The 21,812-nt window shown below is 49.4% G+C and overlaps 1 protein-coding gene across 1 annotated transcript in view; it reads left to right on the top strand.

Annotated features, from left to right (window-relative positions):
• The first annotated feature begins 10,581 nt into the window (after positions 1-10,581).
• Positions 10,582-21,812, top strand: part of LOC311513263 (glycerol-3-phosphate acyltransferase 2, mitochondrial-like) — a 174,957-nt gene continuing 163,726 nt past the window's right edge. The window contains exons 1-3 of the mRNA XM_084614960.1: positions 10,582-10,762; positions 13,744-13,868; positions 15,896-16,279. The gene's annotated coding sequence lies outside the window, so the exon portion shown is untranslated. The remainder of the gene's footprint in view (positions 10,763-13,743; positions 13,869-15,895; positions 16,280-21,812) is intronic.

The following is a 21,812-nucleotide window of genomic DNA, read 5'->3' as shown; positions in this document are numbered from 1 at the left end:
AGCCTTGGAGACTGAAATCCTCAGTGTCTTCCCAGAACTGGGATAGCATGGGCAGCAAAAGTGCAAGTTCTGGTTGATTGTATTCCCATAGGCCAACTTATTGTGCTAGGACAGTGATACTCAAGAGTTCAGTGGTTCAGGAGCCAAATTAGTGATCAGTATTACCTAAAAGAGCCACAGTCATGTGAATTCATTGTTTCATTTCCTATTTATATATTTTCTTGGTTATTCTGACAAAGTATTATTTTATCAATTACAGTTGGTTAATAACATAGTATAAGCATCCTGATTGGTTAATAACATGGCTTGGTTAATAATCACGCCGTGTTTTAATATCATGGGCTGCAAAGAGACACATTAAAGAGCCAATTGCGGCTCCCGAGCCTCAGTCTGAGTACGATTGTGCCAGGGGCTGTACACACACCGTAAGAGACCATTCCTGCTCTGAAGAGCTGGATATCTAAACAGGCAAGACAGACAAATGGCGGGGGGGGGGGGGAAGGAGGAAGTGTTTTAGCCATCCTTTAGTTAAAGTGGAACTTAGTTTTCTGTTTAAGAGCTGGTTGTTTTTTTTCCAAAGCCCTCTGAAATCTACATGCACAGTCTTGAAAATTGCAAATTTGATGTCAGATTTGATCAGTGGGCTCCCAAGGTATTGTGCTGAGGGAAAAAAGGGACAGTCAGTAAAATATTCCCATTCTAATGATATTTTTGTTTGCAATCCTGTGACTCAAACTATTGCACTGATCCCCTGCCAAACTGACACATCACCTGATCTGGTTTGATCTCAGATAGCGTGCAGCACTCACTGCCATGTAGACCGAACAAGATATAATAGTTATTGGGGCAGAGGGGGTGCGATTGAGCCCTGCAAACTGGAACGTGCCTGGGATCCACACCAGAGAAAACAATTTGTGTGTTGTGACACTGGTGAGCGAGAGTTCGTAGAGACACTCACTCCCCAGCCAAGGGCCCTGACCACTGGGCTGTTGGCTATTCAGGGCTGGTGATCTCTCTCTCTCTCTCATTTCTTTGTGAAAATTTCTAAAGAGCTCGGGTTCATCCCATTGTGGAATGGAAAACATTTTTGGAATCGTGAGAACTTTCATGAGTTGGGTAAACCGTTTCCTGACCGGCTACAGTAAATGCCAGAAGATGCACATTTTGTATAGATGAATACTCTGTGCAGAGCTGGAAATGGGCTCCTTTGGAAGTTTTCTTGGGGAATAAGGAGAGGATTCCTACCATATAGATGTTGTTTGAACCTCAGTTTATGGTTCAGCGCTGAACACTGCTGAGGACGCACACAGAGACGCAGGCAGGAAACAATCTCTGCCCCGTGTTCCTGCAATGGTGGAATGCAGAAGTGGAAAGCGTAAGCAAAGAGATCATACAAAATCTAGTATCAAATCAGAATTCAAAGTCCTCCCCTGCCCCTCCCATGACCAGGCAAAATCTGGGGAGTTAGAGGAAGTAGTGTCCTTTCTTCCTTGACCGTGATCAGGTGTGGATGGGGAGCGCTCTGTTTGGGATGATCTTTTATTCAGAATCATAGGATATTGGACGGGACCTCAGGAGGTCATCTAGTCCAACCCCCTGCTCAAAGCAGGACCAATCCCCAACTAAATCATCCCAGCCAGGGCTTTGTCAAGCCTGACCTTAAAAACCTCAAAGAAAGGAGATTCCACCACCTCCCTAGGTAACGCATTCCAGTGTTTCACCACCCTCCTAGTGAGAGAGTTTTTCCTAATACCCAACCTAAACCTCCCCCACTGTAACTTGAGACCATTACTCCTTGTTCTGTCATCTGCCACCACTGAGAACAGCCTAGATCCATCCTCTTTGGAAGCCCCTTTCAGGTAGTTGAAAGCAGCTATCAAATCCCCCCTCATTCTTCTCTTCCGCAGACTAAACAATCCCAGTTCCCTCAGCCTCTCCTCATAAGTCATGTGTTCCAGACCCCTAATCATTTTTGTTGCCCTTCGCTGGACTCTTTCCAATTTATCCACATCCTTCTTGTAGTGTGGGGCCCAAAACTGGACACAGTACTCCAGATGAGGCCTCACCAATGTTGAATAGAGGGGAACAATCACATCCCTTGATCTACTTAGAGCCCAAATGCCATTAGCCTTCTTGGCATCGAGGGCACACCGCTGACTCATATCTAGCTTCTCGTCTACTGTAATCCCCAGGTCCTTTTCTGCAGAACTGCTGCTTAGCCAGTCAGTCCCCAGCCTGTAGCAGTGCATGGGATTCTTCTGTCCTAAGTGCAGGACTCTGCACTTGTTCTTGTTGAACCTCATCAGATTTCTTTTGGCCCAATCCTCCCATTTGTCTAGGTCCCTCTGTATCCTATCCCTACCCTCCAGCGTATTTACCTCTCCTCCCAGTTTAGTGTCATCTGCAAACTTGCTGAAGGTGCAATCCACACCATCCTCCAGATCATGAATGAAGATATTGAACAAAACCAGCCCCAGGACCGACCCTTGGGGCACTCCACTTGATACTGGCTGCCAACTAGACATGGAGCCATTGATCACTACCCGTTGAGCCCGACAATCTAGCCAGCTTTCTATCCACCTCATAGTCCATTCATCCAGCCCATACTTCTTTAACTTGCTGGCAAGAATACTATGGGAGTCCGTATCAAAAGCTTTGCTAAAGTCAAGGAATAACACGTCCACTGCTTTCCCCTCATCCACAGAGCCAGTTATCTCATCATAGAAGACAATTAGATTAGTCAGGCATGACTTGCCCTTGGTGAATCCATGCTGACTGTTCCTGATCACTTTCCTCTCCTCCAAGAGGTTCAGAATTGATTCCTTGAGGACCTGCTCCATGATTTTTCCAGGGACTGAGGTGAGGCTGACTGGCCTGTAGTTTCCAGGATCTTCCTCCTTCCCTTTTTTGAAAGATGGGCACTACTTTAGCCTTTTTCCAGTCATCCGGGACCTCCCCCGATCACCATGAGTTTTCAAAGATAATGGCCAGTGGCTCTGCAATCACATCCCCCAACTCCTTTAGCACTCTCGGATGCAGCGCATCCGGCCCCATGGACTTGTGCTCATCCACCTTTTCTAAATAGTCCCGAGCCACTTCTTTTTCCAGAGAGAGCTGGTCACCTCCTCCCCATGCTGTGCTGCCCAGTGCAGTAGTCTGGGAGCTGACCTTGTTCGTGAAGACAGAGGCAAAAAAAGCACTGAGTACATTATCTTTTTCCACATCCTCTGTCACTAGGTTGCCTCCCTCATTCAGTAAGGGGCCCACACTTTCCTTGACTTTCGTCTTGTTGCCATCATACCTGAAGAAACCCTTCTTGTTACTCTTAACATCTCTTGCTAGCTGCAACTCCAGGTGTGATTTGGCCTTCCTGATTTCACTCCTGCATGCCCGAGCAATATTTTTATACTCCTCCCTGGTCATTTGTCCAATCTTCCACTTCTTGTAAGCTTCTTTTTTGTGTTTAAGATCAGCAAGGATTTCACTGTTAAGCCAAGCTGGTCGCCTGCCATATTTACTATTCTTTCTACACATCAGGTTTGTCGGTTTGTCCCTGTGACCTCAATAAGGATTCTTTAAAATACAGCCAGCTCTCCTGAACTCCTTTCCCCCTCATGTTATTCTCCCAGGGGATCCTGCCCATCAGTTCCTTGAGGGAGTCAAAGTCTGCTTTTCTGAAGTCCAGGGTCTGTATTCTGCTGCTCTCCTTTCTTCCTCTGCCACATCAAGGCCACATGTGCGCTATCACAGGCCTGTTGGGTGACCTCAGGCTAGACGCTTCCCCTCTCCGTGTCTCAGTTTCCCAGTAGCAATAATTACAGCTCCTTTGTAAAGTGCTTTGAGATCTAGAGAAGCAAAGTGCTAGATGAAACCTAGGTAGTATTTTATGCTGCTTCCTTACCCTGAGCACCCTGCAACAGCTCCATCCACCCAGCCCGTTCCTGCCCGCGTTCGCCACATATGCTCAAGTGTGGGTGGAAGGCAACCTCCGCAATACCTAATGAGAGAAAAGCACCGAGACAATCTGCTCACTCCAAATGTTTCATTGTGTTTTCTTCCCAACCACTGCCTTGACCTGGCCACATGATGTCGCCCTGTGCTCACAAACAACTCACACCGCACAGAGTGGCTGGAACAGCTCCCGTGCTCTTACATTACATGAACACACGATGATGCTGTGAGCTCCTTGTGCACATGAACCTCTCCTCCCTCACACGCCTGCGGGTGTTTGCCCCTTGCCACCCTGCTTGTCAGAAACACTGATCTCGGCTGCCTCCTCGGCACAGGTGCGAACGAAGCATCACACTTGCTAATGTTCCACCCGTACACAAACCCAAAGATGTTCCCAACGAGCGGGCGGCTTCCACCATTTACCGTTGGCTAGGACATCTGCACGGGCACCAAGAGAACTAGCCACGCTACCGTTCTAACACATACTCAACCACCGCCATGTCAATGATCTGGTGATACCCCGCCCTTGCAAACACTGCTAGACCTTGACATAGCTGGAAATACATAGCCTCTCAGAAGCAAACTCTCCCCTTCCACCGCACGTCTGCCGAGATCCCTGCGCTCCGATGGAATACACTTATTTGTTGTAGATCCCTGGATTCATCCTGTTCTTACAGAGTGGAGGTGAAGCTCCCTAAATCCACATACACCTAAGGGTCCCAAACCCATCATGTTGACTTGGAGCCCGAGCATTTGCAGGCTATTCAGGAATTATTTCCCAGTGTTCAAAGGGCCCTGCTGAAGGGCAGGGCCTGGGAAGGAGAGGAAGAGAGATGGGGCCTGAGAGGCGGCAGCTGGAGGTGTGGGGCAGGGTAAGGAATAGGGGAAAGCAATAGCTGAAGAGAAGAGATCTGAGATGCTACAGTAAATAGCTTCCCACTAGGGGTGCCCTGATGTCATTATGTTTAGGAAGGCAGGGAATTCCTCTTTCAGGAAGTGTTTGATGACAGAGGACAGTACATGTGGTGGAAGGAATACAGCCTGAATGTTGCGTTCGCGCACAGGGCACGGTGTCAGAAGTGAGTCGGCAGCCGCAGGGACGTGAAATCAGAAACTAAGAACATTGCAAATCAAACAAACAAAAAAACAGAGACAATAATCCTGGCGCTGTCCCAGTTTCCCATCCTCAAGCAGACAGACACAAAAGGGGATGCATTTAGCCATGGGACATTCTTTTTTAGATCACAATAGGAAATTGACGAAATTGCAACAGGGCTGAATGGAAAGGAAAACAAAATAAGAGCAGTCATGCTCTAGCTGCAATGGGTAAAGGCTGCCACGCGTGCTGATAGCGTCTGGATCTGGCAGCAGCAGAGCGGGATGACCCAGGTACAATCCTGTAAGTGTGCCCAAAGTGTTTTCAGCCCACAGAATATGTCAGATACGAAAGGGATCTTTTCAACAAGTATAATCAGGAAACTGGAGTAACAATAGATGAGTATATTGCCAAACTGCGCCAAATGCCTGACTCATGTGATTATTGACTCTCACAAGATGAACTAACTCGTGATAGGTTAGTAATGGGGACGAAAGAGGCAGAAGTTTGAATGAGAATGCTCAGCAAGCCCACGCTAATGCTGCCAAGAGCTGTAGACATGTGCAAAGCTAGTGAACCAGCTCACATCCAAATGCAGTGTTTAAGTGGAGCAGGCATAGAGATAATTCACCACCCTCACAGAGAGAGCATGAAAACACAAGAGAAAATATCCCCAAATCCATATGAAAGCAAATGCGCAAACGCGAAGCAGAGGAGACACAACGCAAAGGAAAATCTGTGGGGGGCGGGGGGAGCATGATGCTGGAAAAGGCTCTGGAGCATGTGGGGTCATATGCAATAATTGTGGCAGGAGAAATCGTGATGCCAACGCTTGCAGACCAGAAGAGGAGAGACAAAAACGTATCATACCAAGGAAGCAAGCAGGGACTCAGAGGGTGAGATTTTGCATGGATGTGACATTAATGAGGTACAAAACAGCAAATATAACTGGTTTGTAAAGCTCAGCCTAACATCCAGTGCAAAGACACAAGCAGCAGTGCACAAACAGGAACCTGAATGCTATAGAGACAGTATCAGTATCAGTGAACGTAGAAGGCTACAAAGACTTCTTTGGCATTGTGCACAAACCAAAATGAAATTGCAACCAAGCAAGCCAAATTAAAATGATCCGATGGCCCAAGCTAAATATCACCGGGACAATAAGTTACAAAAGCAGAATACCGTACCAAGAAGAAGTATACAGGCTGAAATGTCAGTTAGTACAGACCACATAGAAGCCACTGCTTTCCCCAAAAACAAGTTAATTCATGAACCTTCTAACTCTAAACCTGGAACAAATGATTCATACAGTAAACACAGAAGCAAATCGTAAAACTTCTCCAGAGCAGCCAGTACGCTTCCTGGGCTATGAGTGTCCTTACCCTCATCAATGCCCCTTCCCCACCAGTTACCTCCCATTCCCTTCTTCCAACCCAACGCACGTCATTCCTCTTCCCCCTTTTCCCCCACCAAATCCCTGTGGTTCTACTTCTGCAACAACCAGAGCTGCTAAAAGATGCCCATGATAGCCTTTCTCGAGGTCACAGATGTCTGGCTGGGGAAAGGTGTCCTAGGGCAGGACGAGGTGAGCTGGGGCAAGGGTAATCATAGAAGAATAGGGTTGGAAGAGACCTCATCTAGTCCAACCCGCTGCTCAAATCAGGACCAACACCAACTAAATCATCCCAGCCAGGGCTTTGTCAAGCTGGGCCTTAAGAACCTCTAAGGATGGAGATTCCACCACCTCCCTAGGTAACCCATTCCAGTGCTTCACCACTCCCTACTGAAATAGTGTTTCCTAATATCCAACCTAGACCTCCCCCACTGCAATTTGAGACCACTGCTTCTTGTTCCGTCATCTGTTACCACTGAAAACAGCCAAGCTCCATCCTCTTTGAAACCCCCCTTCAGGGAGTTGAAGGGTGCTATCAAATCCCTCCTCACTCTTCTCTTCTGCAGACTAAATAAGCCCAGTTCCCTCAGCCTCTCCTCGTAAATCATGTGCCGCAGCCCCCTGATCATTTTCGTTGCCCTCTGCTGGACTCTCTCCAATTTGTCCACATCCCTTCTGTAGTGTGGGTTCCAAAACTGGACTCAATACTACAGGTGTGGCCTCATCAGTGCTGACTAAAGGGGAATAATCACTTCCCTCAGTCTTCTGCCAGTGCTCCTACTAATACAGCCCAATATACTGTTAGCCTTCTTGGCATCGAGGGCACACCGCTGACTCATATCCAGCTTCTCATCCACTGTAACCCCTAGGTCCTTTTCTGCAGAACTGCTGCTTAGCTAGTCAGTCCCCAGCCCGTAGCGGTGCATGGGATTCTTCTGTCCTAAGTGCAGGACTCTGCACTTGTTCTTGTTGAACCTCATCAGATTTTTTTTGGCCCAATCCTCCCATTTGTCTAGGTCCCTCTGTGTCCTATCCCTACCCTCCAGCATATCTACCTCTCCTTCCAGTTTAGTGTCATCTGCAAACTTGCTGAGGGTGCAATGTACACCATCCTCCAGATCATGAATGAAGATATTGAACAAAACCGGCCCCAGGACCGACCCCTGGGGCACTCCACTTGATACCGGCTGCCAACTAGACATGGAGCCATTGATCACTACCCATTGGGCCCGACAATCTAGCCAGCTTTCTACCCACCTTATAGTGCATTCATCCAGCCCATACTTTTTTAGTTTGCTGGCAAGAATACTATGGGAGACCGCATCAAAAGCTTTGCTAAAGTCAAGGAATAACACATCCACCACTTTCCCCATATCCACAGAGCCAGTTATCTCATCATAGAAGGCAATCAGGTCAGGCATGACTTGCCCTTGGTGAATCCATGTTGACTGTTCCTGATCATCTTCCTCTCCTCCAAGTGCCTCAAAATGGATTCCTTGAGGACCTGCTCCATGATTTTTCCAGGGACTGAAGTGAGGTTCACCGGATTCTCCTCCTTCTCTTCTTAAAAGATGGGCACTACATTAGTCTTTTCCCAATCATCTGGGACCTCCCCCGACGACCAGGAGTTTTCAAAGATAATGGCCAATGGCTCTGCAATCACATCCCCCAACTCCCTCAGCACCCTTGGATGCATTAGGTCTGGCCCCTTGGACTTGTGCGTTTCCAGGTTTTCTAAATAGTCCCTAACCTCTTCTTTCCCCACTGAGGGCTCCTAATCTCCTCCCCATGCTGTGCTGTCCAGTTGCCAGATGCACACTGGCCCGCCCGGCCCTGTGCTGCCAGCATGCCCTTTCCCCTCAGGGGTGAGCCCATGCCATGCCACACATCCCCCTTGCCCAACACAAACACCCCACGACTCCCTATGGTCAGAGCCCCTCCCCCCCCAGACCCATTGTGCCCAGCGTCCCCCTGCAACCCTGCCACAAATGCCCAGTGCCCTGCACACCACCCCTGACACTAAACTGGGAGGAGAGGTAGATACGCTGGAGGGTAGGGATAGGATACAGAGGGACCTAGACAAATTAGAGGACTGGGCCAAAAGAAATCTGATGAGGTTCAACAAGGACAAGTGCAGAGTCCTGCACTTAGGACGGAAGAATCCCATGCACTGCTACAGACTAGGGACCGAATGGCTCGGCAGCAGTTCTGCAGAAAAGGACCTAGGGGTTACAGTGGACGAGAAGCTGGATATGAGTCAACAGTGTGCCGTTGTTGCCAAGAAGGCCAAGGGCATTTTGGGATGTATAAGTAAGGGCATTGCCAGCAGATTGAGGGACGTGATCGTTCCCCTCTATTTGACATTGGTGAGGCCTCATCTGGAGTACTGTGTCCAGTTTTGGGCCCCACGCTACAAGAAAGATGTGGAAAAAATGGAGAGAATCCAGCGGAGGGCAACAAAAATGATTAGGGGACTGGAACACATGACTTATGAGGAGAGGCTGAGGGAACTGGGGATGTTTAGTCTGTGGAAGAGAAGAATGAGAGGGGATTTGATAGCTACTTTCAACTACCTGAAAGGGGGTTCCAAAGAGACTGTTCTCAGTGGTGGCAGATGACAGAACAAGGAGTAATGGTCTCAAGTTGCAGTGGGGGAGGTTTAGGTTGGATATTAGGAAACATTTTTTCACTAGGAGGTGGTGAAACACTGGAATGCGTTACCTAGGGAGGTCGTGGAATCTCTTTCCTTTGAGGTTTTTAAGGTCAGGCTTGACAAAGCCCTGGCTGGGATGATTTAGTTGGGGATTGGTCCTGCTTTGAGCAGGGGGTTGGACCAGATGACCTCCTGAGGTTCCTTCCAGCCCTGATATTCTATGATTCTATGCCCAGCATCCCCCGCCCACAGCCCCACCACAACTGCCCAGCACCCCACACTCAACCCCCATACCCTAGTGCCCCAACACACACATCTTCCCCACCCCCTCACAGCCCAGCACCATCCCAGACCCCCAGAACCCTCCTCCCCCATGCCCTGCCTCCTGGCTGCACTCACCGGCCCTGCTGGTGGTGACTGTGTCTGCAGGGCTGAGCCAGCAGCTCCGGCCCCTTGGGAGTGATCGGGCCAGGGCCTGCCCTAGCCAGGCTCCCTCAGAACCCACTTGGCCCAGCCAAGCCCTCCGTAATATCTCCCCCCACCTGAAACTGGCCAGGCTTCTGCCCCAGTCCCAGGTGGCTCAGCTCCGGGGAGACCGGCGGGCCCCACAGGTGGTGGGAAGCAGAGACTTCCCAGAGCCAGAGGTGCCCTGGGGTCCGGCCGGGGGGCAGAGAGGAGCCGGCGGGTGGGGCCAAGGGGCGCAGAGGAGCCCTTGGCTGGCCGGTGGGAGCAAGTGGTGGGCGGAGGAGCCAGCGGGCTGGCAGTGTTTCGGGGCACAGTGCAAGCGGAGCAGGCTGGGGCCCCTTCTGAGCATGGGCCCGGCTCCATGGTGCCATTGGTACCATTGTAAACCTAAGAGGGTTCACATCCCTTGCTCGCTGCAACTCCTATTGTGCTTGGCTTTCCTGATTACACCCCTGCAGGCTCGAGCAATATTTTTATACTCCTCCCTAGTCATCTGTCCAAATTTCCACTTCTTGTAAGCTTCATTTTTGTGTTTAAGCTCACCGAAGATTTCACTGTTAAGCCAAGCTGGTCGCCTGCCATATTTGCTATACTTTCTGCACATTGGGTTGGTTTGTTCCTGTGCCCTCAATAAGGCTTCTTGAAAATACAGCCAGCTCTCCTGGACTCCTTTCCCCCTCATATTCGTAATGTTCTGCCTGGTGGCACGCTGGGGTAGATGGAACAATCGGGAGCAACAGACAGTGGCAGGGAATGTGGGAAGGGAGCTTGAGGGCTGCACAGCTAAGGTGATGCCATGTCTGAGGTACGCGAACGTGTGTGCGTGGAGGGAGTGGGATTGGGAGATGGCAGCCATAGCCCGGGGCAGGCTCTGGATCTCACATTAAAGAGAGAAGGCCAACCCAAAAGGTATTTGTTTAAAAATAAACAAGTTAACAATAGTTCCAGAGGGCCCCCGACAGACACCTTTCATTTCCCCTGTTGTTTCTGCATTTTCAATCTCAATTTCCTCTTTAGCCTTGCGCTCGTTGCTGTGTGAGAGACCCACACCAACAAGAGGGGACCCTGATTGCGTGCAGGGGAGCTGCAACATGGACCTGCCGCAGAGAACGCAACCCAAAAAGACCTCTCCCGGTTGTAGGCATCCCGACACGACGGTTGTGGAGTTGCTGGTGTCCCATGAAAGACGGGGAGCCCAATTCAGGTCTGTCATACCAGTGTAAATCTGTAGTGACTCTGCTGCTGTTGGGGCCGTTACTCTGGAGAGAGAGGGACGTGGCCTCTTCCTATCCCAAAGTAATCGTCCTTTCAGCCACCATGTGCTGCTGGGAGGGATTTAAAACTTGGTGTCTTTAGGGAACTGTGTCGTGCCCCAGGAAACATAAGGCCAGTTGCATCAGCGGCACCAGACATGTCACTCTGAAGCAGGGCAGCAGCCAAGCGCCTCCCACCAAGCCTTCCTTTGGGAAGGACCTGCCTCCGCCCCACGAGCGCACTCCTCTCCCTTCTCTCAGCTCCTCGCCCGCCTGGCGTCCTTGAGCAGGGAAGAGCTGCTCTCTCCAGGAGCTGGACATGTCACTGCCTGTCTCCCGGGAGCAGAGAGGGAAGAGAGGAAGAGGCGAGCGCAGAAGAGGAAGCTCGCTGCCCAGTCCACAGCCCTGGGGAAGAGACAATTCTTCATGGAGAGAGAGAGACCTGGCGATAGCCGAGAAGTTTGACTGCGTATATAGTTCTGAGATTGTCTCTACCCTCATCAATGCCCCTTCCCCACCACTTATCTCTACTCCCTTCTTCCAACCCAACGCACGTCATTCCTCTTCCCCCTATTCCCCCACCAAATCCCGGTGGTTCTACTTCTGCATTGCCCGTTTTCTGTGCTTTCTCTCTCCCCACCACCTAGTTGGATATTTCAGTCAAGCAAAATAAACCAGCTCCCTTCACGATGGCTGTCACGTCAGGTTGTGGAGTGAAAGTCAGGGTTTGAGATTCCTTAGGAATTTGATCCATTTTACTAATCAAAATAGAATTTAAAAAGAAAATGGGAAATTAGCGAAGACAGAGCAGAGGTGCTTTTAGGGTACTGTCATAAACTTTAAAAGATTGAGTGTAACACAAAATGTTAACTCTTCTCAAGAAAGAAAGATCCAGTCATTGCAAGCCAGTCTCTTATTCCTTGAAGCTAAACACACAGTGGTGAAATTACCACCAGATTTAACCCCTGGGGTAAACTTTATCCTATGGCTACATCCTAAATTAATCACATAATAGTCAAATTACACTTAGCTTATTCAGCGAATAGTGACTATTGATCCCAAATATAGATCCTTCACTTGGCAATCCAGTTATGCGCCAAGTTGCACTACCTAGGGTTAAACACCAGTCGAGATATATTCCAATCAGCAATTTGTGGGACTGTATAGGACAGTACACCCAACGGTAGAGCTAAAATTACTGTCTGGGGGTTTAGACAATTAATTACAGAAAGGTGTCGAGTTAATTTAAAATGGCCTTTTCAGGCAATGAAAATAAATTAGAGACAGAATCTTCATCCTAAAAATACTAAAATCACACGTACTTAAGCACGGGCTGCTGATCGTTTACATTTATTTTGATACTTCTTCTTCTACCAAAATCTGGAATCCTCATCTTAACTTACTACAAATACTTAAATAACGGGGGCAAAAGTTCAGCAATAGTTATTCCATTAATCTAAAAAATCATTTAACGTTTTAAGGAACTTGTCACTTTCTGGTGCTCACAAATCATGTGTCTAGGGGCTGGTTACTTTAGCCATTAAGTAGACAGCTTTCTTTGAGTTATCTTTGTAATGCACTTCTTATTAGAATCCTGCTATTCTGAACCAGAACAGCAAGTTATTCCATCTCAGCGTGTTTCAATCACTCAGTGACTTAATATTGTTTCTAGACATTTACTGTCACACATCTTTTTTTTTTTTTTTTTTGCTAGCAAACGCCAAATGCATTTTATCCTGAGAACAGTCACGGCATTTAGAATGCATATGTTAGAATACAAGGTCCTCGGTGGGGTGGTAGCCATCTCCTCGGCTCCTTTTGTGAGCCTCCATCTGCAGGGCGGAAGCCCTTTCTAGAAGTCTCCATTTTTCACTCTCTGATCTTCGGCAGTTTTCCTGTCGTCTTTGAAGCTTTAAGACTCGAGCCGTACAAAGCCCAGAAACGAATTAGCCAGTTTCTTGTTGCTGGGCTCCGTAGCAGAGCCGAAGATCATTAATGAAATGGCAGGGCACAATTGCTGCTCTTTCCCTGCTTCATCTCTGTGGGATTTTCCTTTCCAGCGTGCCGTTAAAATCGCCCTGGGGAGGAGGAACCACGTGCCCAGATGCCAGGGAGACGGGGGTGGAGGCAGAGATGCTCTCCCGCAGCCAAAGCGAGGAATAGGCCATGTTCGCCGCATTCATGTCACCCAGGGGGTGGGGTAGGTGATCTGAGCCTCCTGCAGGGGCAGACTCTGCGCTAGCTTCCCCAGCCCAGCTGAATATGGGGTCAGTGAGACGCTCTGCTCCCTGTGCCTCATCTGTGAAATGGGGGTGGTTCTGCCTTACCCCGCAGGGATATGATGATGGCATGCAGACTTTAATCTTACCAGTGACACGCACCTGGTCTTAGCTCCAGGTTATAGAGGTGACACCATCAGCTGCATTGGTGGGACACATCCTCTGCTGAGGCAAAGCTGTAGCTTAGAACCTGCCCAGGCTGACTAGCCCTTACTACTCCCTGGCCCCTTTCTAGCAGGAATCATCAGTAACAAAGATGACGAGGATTCTCAGGGAGCATCCCGTCTGTGCTCCCATCACCCCATTGACTACCTGGCCCTCCAGTTCTGCCGTGGTGTGTCTGAGTTACTGACGACGTGTGTTCCGAGTCCCACACTGCACCTCTGGCACCCACGCAAATCCTCTGACGCTGAACAGAGCCCAGCAAAGGTGTTTAGCATGATCTGAACTCTTACCACTAATACCTGGGCTACCGGCCTCTTTTGTTAAAGGTCTGTGTGTTGGGGGAGGGGGATAGGTATTCAGGAGAATTATGGGCTGCTCCACTCTGGGAAGGGGTAGGAACAGACGTCGTTCGTAGAATCGCTGAGTGACAATGGACCTAATCCTGGGATTGTATTATGTTGGTGCTGAGGGGTCACTTCTGTCCTCAGGTACCAGCTGAAATCTGTATCCGTTTGCAGATCCACCTGAAGAGGGGCAATGTTCTGGAAAAGGGGGTAAACAGCAAACAGTGAAGTGGCAAAGTTTGCAGACTATTCAAAATTACTCGAGATAGGTAAGTCCAAGGCAGACTGCAAAGAGTTACAAAGGGATCACACTAAACTGAGTGACTGGGCAACAAAACGGCAGGTGAAATTCAATGTTAATCAGTGCAAAGTAATGCACATTGGAAAACACATACACAATGACGGGGTTGACATTAGCTGTTACCAATCAAGAAAGAGCTCTTGGAGTCATCAAGGATAGTTTTCTGAAAACATCTGCCCCGTGTGCAGTGCCAGGCAAAAAAGTGAACAGAATGTTAGGAACAATTAGGAAGGGATAGATTATAAAACAGAAAATATCATAGTGCCACTATATAAATCCATGGTACGCCCACACCTTGAATACTGCCTGCAGTTCTGGGTGATCCATCTCAAAAAAGGTATATTAGAATTGGAAAAAAGTGTGGAGAAAGGTAACAAAAATGATTAGGGGTATGGAACAGCTTCCATATGAGGAGAGATTAATAAGACTGGGACTTTGCAGCTTGGAAAAGAGACAACTAAGGGGGGGATATGATCGAGGTCTATAAAACCATGACTGGTGTGGAGAAAGTGAATAAGGAAGTGTGATTTACTCCTTCTCATAGCACGCAAACAAGGGGTCACCCATTGAAATTAGCAGGCAGCAGGTTTAAAACCAAAAGAAGGAAGTAATTCTTCACACCACCTGCCGCAGTTGTTGCCAGGGGATGTTGTGAAGGCCAAAAGTATAACTGGGTTAAAAAAAGAATTAGATACATTCCTGGAGGATAGGGCCAGCAATGGCTGTTAGCCAATATGATCAGGGACACAACCCCCTGCTTTGGGTGTCCCTAAACGTCTGACTGTTAGAAGCTGGGACTGGACAATGGGATGGATCACTCAATAGATTGTCCTGTTCTGTTTACTCCATCTGAAGCATCTGGCACCACTGTCAGAAGACAGGATACTGGGCTAGATGGACCATTGCTCTGATCCAGTATGGCCGTTCTTATGTTTTGATGAGGGTGAGGCGGGCCCAGTTAAAGAGGGAGCCCCGGTAGAAAGGAGCTCGGGTGATTATGAAGGGAAGAAGCCCAGAGACAAGGGGGCTGCCGGGAAAGAATTGTGTAGTCCCTCTCTGGGCCAGGGAAGGACTTCTGGGCAGCAGAGGAAAGAGGAGGCTCAGGGAACATACTTCTTGGGACCCTCTCCTGAGAATCAGCTCTGGTGAAGGGTCAGGAGAGACACAGAGCAGCCAGCGGGGTGGAGCAAGCTCCAGTGGTGAGGGAAGGGTCTGAACATCCAGAGGGGAGCCCTGGGAGGTGTTCGGTTGAGGAAGGGAGCAGGGGAGATTTAAGAGGGAAGAAAGGCCAAGCCCAAGCAGGGCAGAAGTTGGTTTAAGTTTATATTTTCATTTGGGGGATTCCAAAGGAATGGGGAGTAACTGGCTAGGTGTCAGGACACCTGAAAAGGAGCTGGGGGCTACTGATGATCACAAATTTGAATATGAATCAGCACTGTGATTCAGTTGTGAAAAGACACAGGAGGTCACTGTCCTGCTCTACTTGGCAGTCGTGGGGCACCAGCTGGAGTATTGTGTCCAATTCTGGGCACCACAGTTTAGGAAAGATGGGGACAAATTGGGGAGAGTCCAGAGGAGAGCAACAAAAGTAATGAAAGATTGAGAAAACCTGACCTCTGAGGAAAGATTAAAAAATCTGGGCATGTTTAACCTTGAGAAAAGCAAACTGAGGGGGGGACCTGATGATAGTCTTCAAATATGTTAAGGGCAGTTATAAAGAGATTGGTTGTGCCGTGTCCACGAAGGTAGGACAAGAAGCAATGGGCTTAATCTGCAGCAAGGGAAATTTAGGTTAGATACTAGGAGAAACTTTGTAATTATAAGGGTAGTTAAACTCTGACCTAGGCGGGGAGGCTGTGGCATCACCACCACGGGAGGGTTTTAAGACCAGGTTGGACAAACTCCTCCAGATTCACTTGGTCCTGCCTGAGCGCAGGGGCCTGGACTTGGTAACGTCTTGAGGTCCCTTCCAGCCCGATATTTCTCTGATTCTAGGCCGTTGAGTCCTGGCTCTGACAGAAGGGTGGCCATGGAAGGTGGAGGTTGTGGAGCCTGAGAAGAACACAGGTATGGAGTGGGCCCGAAGGGGCTGTGGTAGAAAGAAGCCCAAGGAGGTAGCTGAGGAGGGTCTGAATAGACAGATCCTGCCTGTTCACTACAGAGCCTTGGGCTGGAACCCACAGGAGAGAGAGGGCCTGGGCTTCCCTGCCAGCCCCCAGGAATCTGGGCTGAAGACCTGATGTAAGGACACAGGACACTTGTTTGTTGGACTCTCTGTTACCCTGGAAGGGGTGGGACTGAACGTGACCTGGCTGGAGAGTTGGCTCACAAAAAGAGGCAGAGCACTGGAGGGCTGCTAGGCGGGGAGAGCTCGCTATGGTAAGTCCATTCTACACCCATCATCTGGGGAAAGCATCTTGTTAAGGGTTATGGCTTTACAGCTTTTAGCTGGGCATGTGGTAACACAGGGGAAGCAAACCTGGCAAAACTGACCTCTGTGTCTGCCAGACATTAATCCTGATAAGGATTTTTCCCTGTATACCTGTGAACACCACTTGGTGCTGGCCAGTGGAATTTTGCCAGGCTGGGGTTGCCAGGATCACGGTTGCATCATAGGACTGTCATCCCCTGGGCTTCTCCAGCTTGCATGGCTAGCTAGGGATTGCGTTGCTAACCGCTACATAGGGCGGGATGGTCCACGGGGCGTGCGGTGAGTGAGGGCCATTTGAAGCGATAGTCAGAGTTAGCCATATTAAACTCTAGGGCTAATGGGTCCTGCTCTACATGGCTGATCTTGCAGAGGGTGGATTCTGCTGTTGGGAACCTTTTGATACTTTTAAAAAAAACCCTTCTGGGCCTAAATGCTTGTGTGATGGGAAATGGAGCGACGCCTAAACTTGTATGGCAGATAGCACCAGCACAAGCAGTGAAGCCAGCTTGGTAGGGCCGTGTGTAGCTTATATGCTCGCTGCCCTCTCCTGTAGAGACTGGCTCTTGGCCTTCAGCATTATTGAACCACCAGCACTCACTTCCCGTAAAAGGATCGAGTCCCTCTTTCAAGATCCTTGCTGCTGAGAGCCTGTTCTGAACCTTGCATGTAACAGAGAAGAAAGGGTTATGAGACAGCGGGCAGAGCGAGACAATCTGTTGGAGGCACTACGCTGGGAGTTAGGAGACCAGGGTTTGAGTCCTAGCTCTGATAGTGACCCGCTGTGTGACCTTGGGCAAGTCACTTCCCCTTTCTGTGCCTCAGTTTCTCCTCCCACCCTTTGTCTGTTTTGTTTATTTAGCTCGTAAGCTTTTCCAGGCAGGGACTACTTCTTGCTGTGAGACTTGGGCTTTAAGTAATTAGGAAGTTTTACCTCTTGTCTTGATTTGGCTTATAGCCCACAGCAAAGGTGACCCCCCCCATCAGCTGGCCTGCTGCCCTTGATTAAAGGTGTGAGATGTAAGAAGAACATGAGAATAGCATCCAGACGTATCCTGCTCCTCCCTGCACAGCGAAAATATACACCCACTCGCCTACCATGGGCGGCTATGGTGGGAACTGACCTGCACTGGATTTCCCTCTCCTGTCACACCCATGCCTCCTCTCGCCCTGCTAGCCACGAGGCGGTTAGCTCGCAGGGAAGCAGTTTGGTTTTTGTTTGGGAGGCCTATTCTTTTCAGGGGGAGGCAGAGGAGGCAATTCCCTACGCTCAGATCAGCCACGGGTAATTGCCTTCCTTGGGGCTGTCAAGTGGCGACGATTTGAGTGCCGGAGATTTTTAACGAACGGGAACGAAAAGCCCCGCTGAAACACGAAGCACGGTGGTGGGGGGAGATGCTCCAGACAAACCTCCTCTCATGCGGCTCCCCGGTGAGGAAGTCTTGGCAGGGAAGAGTGATGGGGTGGGGAGTAGGAGGAATGCTCCAAAAAGGAACAATTTGAGCAATTTCCATCCCAGATGAGAGGCAGCTTCCCTTCCCCTGGGTGCTCGCCACCACACGAAGCCGCACAGGAATATCTGGCATAGACTCCATCCCTCAAGCAGGGGGACATCCACTGCTCCGATACAGCCCCTGAGCAATGCACTTACCAGACAAGAAAAGGATGCTTCCTTATTATTTTTGTTTCCATGGTGCCTAAAAGTATCAACTGAGATTGGCAGTTTCCACAGTACGCATCCGATGAAGTGAGCTGTAGCTCACGAAAGCTTATGCTCAAATAAATTGGTTAGTCTCTAAGGTGCCACAAGTACTCCTTTTCTTTTTGCGAATACAGACTAACACGGCTGTTACTCTGAAAACTGAGATTGGGGCTCTCTTGTGATAGGTGCTGTATAGACATATAGGAAGAGACAATCCCTGCCCTACCCCAACGAGCAGGGAAAGATAAAGGAAGGAGCAGTGAATGGGAGGTATCATTATCTCTGTCTTATAGATGAGGTCCAGACCCTCAAAGTACTTAAGCTCCTAACTTGCACTGACTTCACTTGAGGATTTGGGCCTGTGGCACATCTGGGAATTCAGATCTTCTTAATAGCAACACCATCTGTCTTCTCAAGTACACGTGACTCGTCCCCTTATAGTGGCTGATCCACAGAGGATCAGAGTTTACTATAGCTACCTGCTAGAGGAGTTATGACTTTACAGAGCTGGTCAGAAAAATGGTTTTTCCATCCCACAAAAAATCTGAGGTTTTGACCAAAAAAAAAAAAAAAAATTCATCCTGAATTGGGACGAAAAGCCAAAATGTTGAAATTTGGGGTGGGGAACGAAATCCTGAAAAGAGAATCCTTTTGAGTCTGCTGAAACATTTTTGTGGTGATAAATCAAAATGCAGCATTTTGAATGTTCACCCTTTTTAACTTAAAAAAAATTGTACGTGAAATAGAGAATTTCAAAACAAGAAGTTGTTTTGATACGAAAACTCGCAACTTGTTGTCAAAATGGGATGTTTAGACATTTTTTTCCAATTTTTGTAAATGAAATTTTGTCACAATTGACATGATTCCGTGAAAAATTTTGGTTTAATCAAAATGGCATTTTCCAATGGAAAGCTGTTTTGACAAAAATCTTCTGACAGCTCTGTTTCTTCAGCTTAAGTTTTAGAGGTTTGTGCTTTTAGTGTTGGAGTTCCAGGTCCTCTGAGCCTAGGCAGACGAGAAAGACAAAGCGTGGGAGAAAGGAAGAATTATGTATCCACATTTTACAGGTGGGGACATGAGTCGCTGATAGATTGGAGTGTCTAAATATAGATTTAGAAGCCTCATATTTAGTATCTGGCTTTGAAAATTGTGACCACGTTGCTTGCCCTGAAGAGGTCAGGAGCAAAGGTGGAGACATGCTTTACAGTGATCAATTGAGCTCTTTGAATCTATTTAGCTTAACAAAGAGAAGATTAAGGGGCGACTTGATCACAGTCTTTCAGTACCTACATGGGGAACGAACATTTAATATTGGGCTTTTCAATCTGGCAGAGGACGGTCTAATATGATCCAATAGCTGGAAGTTGAAGCTAGACAAACTCGGACTGGAAGCAAGGTATAAACTTTTAACTGTGGGAGTAATTAGCCATAGGAACAATTTCCCAAGGGTCACGGTGAACTGTCCATCACTGACACTTGTTAAAATCAAGACGGGATGTCTTTCTAACAGATCTGCCCTAGGAATTATTGTGGGGACCTTCTCTGGCCTGTCTGATACAGATCAGACGAGATGATCACAATGGACCTTTCTGGCTTTGAAATCTATGCCAGGGGGTTTGGGACAGAAACCCTATTCCAGGCACATGAGGTGAGGCAAAGGAGACATGGCTGCCTGTCGAAGCAGATAAGCTGGACTGGCAGAGCAGGGTCGGCACGAGGGCTCCAGATGAGCTGTTGGCAGGGGTGATGATTTAGGAATGACGATTCTGTGAATGATGCCAGGTTGGTCAGGGGGCCTACTTCCTCCCTGTTACAGAAGAGCAGTCCAGATCAGCCTGGCCCATCCTCCAAACACCCACCCCATCCTCCTTAGTGGCTAGAGAAGGGCAGGGCACAGGGCTCCTCTGGTAGGGAAACCAGAATCGGAGCTGCTCGGGCAGGTCCTGGGACACACCTGCTCTTCTAGGGGAGGAGCCATGGAGCATCTCAGGCTGTCCACGGCAGGAGAAAGTAGGATGAGCTCTGGTGTAAAGAGGAGACTGGCCAGGAGCCTTAAAGTCTTGGTGGAGGCTGGTCCTTCTCCATCCTTTCCCTGGAGCCAACAGGGACTACACAAGGTTGCCTGGTGCCAAGTGAGATGGGTATGAAGTAGGGGGAGGGGATGAGTGATGGAGATAGGGTTGCAGGGGCCTGCATGGTGTTCAGTAACATGGGTAGCTTCCCTCCCCCACCCCAGGAACCAGTCATCATACCCCTTGTCACCCACCCAGCCACATCAGCACCTGGGATAGATCTGGGGTAGGTGGCACAAGCCACGCAGGGTTTCCGCTAGTCAGAGATTCCCAGAGTTTTTCACTGTGCAGCCCCCTTTGTAGTTCCATGTCCCATGCACGCCCACCTCTTTCTCCCCTCTCCTTCACAGCCAAGCCCTGCCCCCAAGACCCCTACATGGCTCTGCCCAGTCCCCTTGCTTTCTCCCCTAGCCTGCTGCTCGCTCAGGCCACGATCCCTACCAGGCTGCGCCTGCTGAGTCCACCTGTTGGCTTCAGCTGATTCCTCCATGTTTCAGCCGTCTGACCCCACTGCTGCCTGTTACCACCGGCCCAGCATCGGGGGCACGTGCAGGGTAGCAACTGGTACTTCAGAGGTGGACTCGCTCTCCAACCCCTCCCCTTGTGTGCCGGCTGCCTCCTGCTCCTCGGCAAGTAGCAAGGACGGGGGACTGTCCTACTTCACATCAGGTCCTTGTGCGCCCCCTGATAACCTCTCACGGCGCCCCACAGTTTGAAAAGCTATGCCCTCGGGGATCGAGCCAGGGTGCTAACGCAGCTCTGCTGAGCCAAAGGGGAGGAGGGCAGGATACAGGCTACCACTGATGGAGTGGCTCAGATGAGAGTATTGACCAGGGCTACGTTGATCAGATTACTGGGGACAGAGCCCTGCTCACGATCGGGAAGGGGAGGTGCTGGCAGCAGGGAAGGAGCTGCCCGTGGAAGGCAGCGGGATAAGGAAGTATCCCTACCTGCTTTGGGAGCAGCTCCTGGGTATGAAGTTCTTGGTTTGCTGGAGTGGTTTGTGCCTTGTGTTCTCTAGACTCCACTTTTCGGGGGCATGGAGAACGAAAAACATTTAAGCAGGTGCATTAGAATGGTCACACAGGGACTTTCCCCTGCAGTGAATAGCATCCTGCCCTGCTCCCAGCCCTGGTGTCACTGCAGCCCGGGGGCTGCAAGAAAGTGCTCCAGCTCTCTTCCAGTGGCTGCACCAAGGGCCTGGAAAAGGATCCATTCCTGGAGAGCTCTAAGCAATTCCTGGTGCAGCAGAGGGCGCTCCCACCCCAGCTCTTCCCACAGCTCCGGCTCACACAGTGTGGTCCTTTCACGTTCTGTGTCCAGCGGCATTGCAATGAAAGGCGCTGGGTGAGGCTTTCAGGAAAGCTGCTCCAAGCTGAGCTGGAAAGGGCCATAGGAAAGAAGTGGGGGAGGGAAATTAACCTCTGACTAAACTGCTGGAAGCCTGTGATGAATGGACTGTGTCAGGGTGGCAGGCAAAGCCCAGTCTGAGAGTGGAAAGGTGTCCAGACCAAACAGCTGGTCTAAGAGCTGTCCAGTGCCATATGGCAGCGGGGAAAGAGATGTAGGGGGCGACCCTGGATTCGTGATGTCCTACAAAACCTCCATTATCGCAGGGGTCAGACTGGAGAGTCACAACGGCTTTTAAAATCGGCGTGAATTCTCTCAGGGAAAAATGGGAATAAAACACTGAAAAGATCTTTATGGGTT

Source organism: Lepidochelys olivacea, assembly GCF_965140295.1.
Source record: "Lepidochelys olivacea isolate rLepOli2 genome assembly, chromosome: 26".
Lineage (NCBI taxonomy): Eukaryota > Metazoa > Chordata > Testudines > Cheloniidae > Lepidochelys > Lepidochelys olivacea.
This window is presented reverse-complemented; position numbering and strand designations above follow the sequence as displayed.